Source organism: Mirounga angustirostris, unplaced genomic scaffold (genome assembly GCF_029215605.1).
Source record: "Mirounga angustirostris isolate CCGP_5_RB_7025 unplaced genomic scaffold, mMirAng1.0.hap1 SCAF_1, whole genome shotgun sequence".
NCBI lineage: Eukaryota > Metazoa > Chordata > Mammalia > Carnivora > Phocidae > Mirounga > Mirounga angustirostris.
The window spans coordinates 1,397,306-1,403,305 of NW_026991709.1; positions in this window are offsets into that span (position 1 = coordinate 1,397,306).

Sequence of the window (6,000 nt, forward strand, 5' to 3'; positions counted from 1 at the left end):
AGACTCTTAATCATAGGGAACAAACTGAGGGTTGCTGGAGGGGAGGGGGATGGGGGGGTGGGGTAAGTGGGTGACGGGCATGAAGGAGGGCACGTGATGTAATGAGCCCTTGGTGTTGTATGCAACTGATGAATCACTGACTGCTGCCTCTGAAACTAATAATACAGTATATGTTAATTAATTGAATTTAAATAAATTTTTTTAAGAAGAGCATCTCAAAAGAAGAGTATGGATTAAGCTGAGGGGCTTGGACACCATGAACGCAGAGGGCAGCCAAGTCTCTGGTTACCTTCACTCTCCACCAGGGCTAAGGAGGGAGGGACAGGGTCCAGGCACTGAGCCTGCATGAAGGAAGGCTGGTTCTCATTGGAGCACAAAGCTTTCAGGGCAGTTTGCATCGTAGAGAGGCCTGGAGAGTGAGTCACGGTGCCGCAGGGGAGGGTGGGCACCCAGAACCCCCAAACGCGGCCCCAAGCAACCAGTACCCCATCCCCGATGGCGGCATTCGGCCCAGGTGAGGTTCGTGTTCGCGGGCACCTCCAGGGTGGAGCCACGAGGCACGTCTTCCTGGTGTGGTATCTGCACAAGGGGCAAGAGCTGCTTGGAGAGGCTGCGTCCTCATCAGCTCCTGGTGGCGCTGAGGACGCTGGGCCAGGGACCACCGCAGGAGCCCAGGGGCTCCTCCTGAAGTTGCAAGGCCGCAGGCTTTCCTTGCTTTCCCCCCGTGGTGTCCTGGGCCTGCCTCACGCAGTGGGCAGGGAACTGGCATGGCCCTCGAGTCCTGTGCCTGGGCAGAGAGCAGCCTGCCTGCCCCTTGGCCACGGCAGAACCCCACTGGACTCCACCACCTGCAACGCGGGCCAGCCTCCGCACTGGGCTCCGAAGACAGCCGGCTGGCTCGAGCGCTCACTGCTTCATTTGCTCATCCAACACCAAGTGCCGTCCGTGCCAAGTGCCAGGGGTCCAACCACAAGACCTCTCAGGGAGAAGTCAGTGAAAATCTGGTCCTGGTCTCACGTTTCCAACATCTATTTGTTCTCCCGATTCCCTCTGAAGGGGGAGCAGAAAACACAGGTGGCCCCGTGCAGGGGTGTCTGGGGGGACACATCGGGACAGGGCCAGGTCCACGCGGTGGCTGGATGGCTGGGTGAGGAGGAAACACAGGCCCGTTAGCCTCAGGAAACATCGTGCTGGGCATTGTCTCGCCAGTGGATGACTTGCTATAAAGTTATATTTTTGAACTACTAAAATACATGTATTTTTGGGCCCAACCCAGGTGTTCCGGTAAGGGTGTCTAAAAATAAGCCAGAATCACTGACTCCCATGGCTGAGTCCCGAAACACCAGTGACTCAGCCCGGACCAGGAGCTTGCTTCATCATATAAGGATGTGGAGAGCCAGCTCTGCCCCCCACTTCTCTCCCAGGACCCTCAAGGCCAAGATGTGGGTGAAATTCGTTGAAATTTCAGGACAGCATCATTGGAGACGGGGAAACTGGACCCCAGGGAGAAGTGGGCTCAGGGCAGGGGCCTCTGCACCCCAGGTCTGCCGGCCGGCCGGGGTGGCGGGGTGGACCCCGGGGTCAGACGGCAGCATGCTGCTGGAGGGAGCCTTATAAGGAGCTCCCGGGCCCTGGCACGCGCTCCCAGAATAGCCTCCCCGCTTGGCCCTGGGACGGGCTGGCGCCAGGGTCCCGAGGAGAGCGCCAGGGCAGCCAGGCCAGAGCTGGGCAGGCCCACACTCCGGCCGGCTTCCTTCCTCCCGCGGACCAGGCCCCAGTAGCTGCGGAAGGGGAGGGGCGGGAGGGGACGGCACTGCCTCCCACCGCCCACCGCCCACCGCCAGACTGCGGCTTCCCCAGCTCTCTCTGCCCCTCAGCCTCTCCAGCAGCCTGGCAAAGCCTGTTTATTCTCAGAATGCTGATTTCAATGTGCAAAGTGAAACACCGAGAATGAGAAGCGGATTGTATCGACACACGGAAATGAAGTACTCTCGTGGGTCGTGGGCATGCGGGTGCTCCTTGGCAGAGGCATAAAATAGCAACGCCCCTGCGCCTGGGCCAGGTCAGCATCTGGCGCCTCTGACCCGGGCCTGACTCCGCAATGAGTCGTCCAGGGAAGGCGGCCTGGTGCCCGGGCTCTGCGGAGTGTCTGCCCCCCAAGCCCGTCCAGATGGCCATGCAGGACGGGGGGTAGCAACATGACCTATAGGCCAGGAGGGACCCCAAATGCTGGAGCCAGGCCCAGGAGACTGTCAGGAGACACAGACCCTGAAAGGGTCCGAGAGCCCGTGTACTGCCAAAGAGATGCAGGAAAGAGGGCTGGGGGGCAGGGGTGAGGCCTGAGGTGGGAGCAGAGGTGAGGAGGGGAGGGGACCTGATAACCAGCTGCCCCGGCCCCGCCTACCCTCCTTGGAAACCCCTCAGGCTGACCCAGGCCTCCACCCAGAAGTGAGCCTTGCCAGCCCTACATCCTTCTCCACACCTGGTCCTCCTCCCCACTGGTCCTCCCCCGCACTGGTCCGCCTCCCCACTGGTCCTCCTCCACACCTGGTCGTCCTCCTCACTGGTCCTCCTCCTCACCTGGTCCTCCTCCACACCTGATCCTCCTCCACACCTGGTCGTCCTCCTCACTGGTCCTCCTCCTCACCTGGTCCTCCTCCCCACTCGTCCTTCTCCCCACTGGTCCTCCTCCACACCTGGTCGTCCTCCTCACTGGTCCTCCTCCTCACCTGGTCCTCCTCCCCACTCGTCCTTCTCCCCACTGGTCCTCCTCCACACCTGGTCTGCCTCCCCACTGGTCCTCCTCCACACCTGGTCATCCTCCTCACTGGTCCTCCTCCTCACCTGGTCCTCCTCCCCACTGGTCCTCCTCCCCACTGGTCCTCCTCCACACCTGGTCCTCCTCCTCACCTGGTCCTCCTCCCCACTGGTCCTCCTCCCCACTGGTCCTTCTCCACACCTGGTCCTCCTCCACACTTGGTCCTCCTCCCCACCTGGCCGCCACCCTTCGGTAGGGGTGTGGGCTGGCTGTGCGATGGAAAGGCTGGTTGGGATCCAGGGTAGAGTTCGGGAAGGAGGTGCAGGGGCTGCCCCCATGGTGAAGCCTCCTCGAACCCCTGAGCAGGCCAGAGCACAGCTGTGACTGCCCCCTTCCCAGGGAAGTGCCACAAGCAGGAGGGCAGTCACCCAGACTGGGGCGCCCTGGGGCCCACTGGATGCAGTCACTGTGGGCGGGGATCCAGGTCTGAGGCTAGACCACGTGAGCAAAGGCAGGTGCTGGGGGCCCCGGGTGCCCGAGTACAAGAGCTGGGTCCCCGAGAGACCTGGGCAGCCAGGACAGGCCCCCAGCCCCACCCAGCAGCCGTGGTGGGTGACGAGAAAGCTCCCCCAGATCAAGGGGTCCACCCCGGCCTTGGGAAGATGTCTGGGGGTGTGGGGGGTGTCCCCTGGGCTGGGGGAGCAGCTGCCACCATCTCAAATTTGGGAAATATTCAACTGTATGCAAGGGCCTTGGAGTTCATAATGGTGGGAAGAGGCACTGTGGCCCCCTAGGGGACTGTCCACGGGGTTTTACCAAGGCCAACATGTTCCCAGCTTGATGGGGTGGGGCTGAGCCTACAAAACCAGCCCAGTGACAGCACCCGAGTGGGATGGCATCCTCTGGAGGGCCATGGGGACCCCCATGTCCACCCCCGCTGCTTCTGGGACTGGCCCCTCCAGTGGCCTCCTCTGCAGCTGGGGGACCCGGGAGGCCCGTGGTAGATGGTCTGGCCTGGGGACACAGCCAGCCACTGTGGGTCCTGCTTGGAAGAGGAGAATCCCACCAAGAGCACAGAGGTGGGATCCAGGCCGAACCGTCCCCCTGGACCCACAGAAATGCCCGCCAGGGCAGCAGGGCGAGCTCCCAGACAAGAACGGCGGCTGTCGGTCTCTGTGGCCCGACCTCCCTCTTCCACGATGGTTTCCCACTCCCTTCTCCCCACAATTAGGTTCTTGGGGTCCAAGGACATGTCCCCCTGCTGAGCCACAAGCATTTCCACTCCCAGCTGCGTGCCGCGCACGTGACCTGCTAGACAAGACAGTGCTCGGGGGGCAGGGATTTAAGGCACCAAACCGCAGACGGTGGTCCCCTGGAGCAAGCTGGGGCATCCTGTGGGCACCGGGGGGTGGACAGCAGCCTCCCAGCCCCGGGCCTGCCGAGTCGGCACCGGCCCCGGGTTCCAGCATGCTGCGGTGGACTCCGGGTGGGTTCCACGGACGTCCCTGCATGCGCGCCTGCGCTTTCCCAGGACTGCCTGTTCAGAGGCCTGTCGGAACCTGGAGGGCGCGTTAACCCTGCAGTAGCAGCACCCCCCCCCCGACTCCCGGCTCCGAGCAGCTCGAGGGCCGCAGCCGACTCCTCCCAGGCCTCGGGGTCCACTCCATTTGCACCCCGGATCTAAGCATGCTTTTACGTTCAAAATTACAAGGACCAGGGGCACCTGGGTGGTTCGTCAGTTGAGCGTCTGACTCTTGGTTTCGGCTAAGGTGGTGGTCTCAGGGTGGTGGGGTCGGGCTCTGCGCTCAGTGCAGAGTCTGCTTGGGATTCTCTCTCCCTCTGCCCCTCCCACTTGTGCTCTCTCTCTGTCTCTCTCTCCCTAAAATAAATAAATAAAAATCTTGGAAAGTAATAATAAAAATAAAATCATGAGGAGTGGGGTGGGCTGAGAGCTTGCGGAGGCTGTTTGCCGTAAAGCCTAGAAGACCCCCTCTGGGCAGCGGAGAAACGAGGGGAGGCCTGGAGGTCTGCGGTGGCTGGTGACCCACGGACTCTGTGGGGTCACATTTCCACTCTGCTGGAAGTTCCCCAGGCTAAGGCAGGCGGCGGGTCCTTACTATTGACTATCCTCCCGTCTGTCACCGGTCGTTTGACCGGGTATAAGGTCTGTTATCATCAAAAGTTTAACTCCTCCTGCTTCTGATTTGTCCCCCTGCTCCTCTGCGTCCGTGTGGCTGTGTCCCGGCCATTCAGGGTCCAAACCAAGCCTTCCATCTTCCCCCCTGCTGGGCTCACGCTTTTGTTTTTCTGTTTATGGATGAAGGCAGGAGTGGGTCTGGCCCCATGTGCGTTCCCCCCCGCTCCCTCCGCATCTCAGATGCCCCCTGATGCTGGGAACAGTCCCCACCGTGCCTCACTTCTGCTCCCTGATGTATTTCTCTATTCCTGCAGGCAGAAAACTTTGTTTCATTTACTCAGGTTTTCTTATGTGTCCACGTGCCTATTAAGGCAACTTTTCTTCTTAGTTTTGTTTAGAGGGGGGCAGATGGAGGGAGAGAGAGAATCTCCTGCAGACTCCCCGATGGGCGCTGAGCCTGAGGTAGGGCTCGATCTCACAACCCTGAGACCATGACCTGAGCCGAAATCAAGAGTCAGACCCTTAACCGACTGAGCCACCCGGCGTCCCCTTGGTTACTTTTGTAATAGATTATTGTTTAGAGCAGTGTTCGGCTCACAGTAGAGCTGAGGGGAAGTACAGAGGGCCCCCCCACAACCTCCCCTGGTCCCTCTGCCCCCAGAGTGGTGCGTGTGTTATACTGGGTAAGGCTGCTCTCACACGTCGTTACCACCCAGACGGCTGTATGTTCATGGCTTTGCACAAACGTGTGAATGCATGGATCCACCATTCCAGGGTCGTACGGCTTGTTTTCACGGCCCCAAACCCGTGGTCTACTCGTTCATCCCTCCTCCCCCCGCCCCTGCAACCACGGACCCGTCACCGCCTCCATGGTTCTGCTCTCGCCAGAGAGCCCTGTCGCTGGAATCACGCAGGACGCAGCCCTCTCAGGCTGGCTTCTGTCACTCGGCGATCCGCACTCACGGTCCCTCCGTGTCTTCTCATGGCGTGATGGCTCGTTTCCTCTTAGCGCTGAACACTCCCCCATTGACTGGATGGACAGTTCCCGTATCCATCCACCCGCTGAAGAGCAGTTATGCACGAAGGGTCCCAAGGGTTGGCAGTT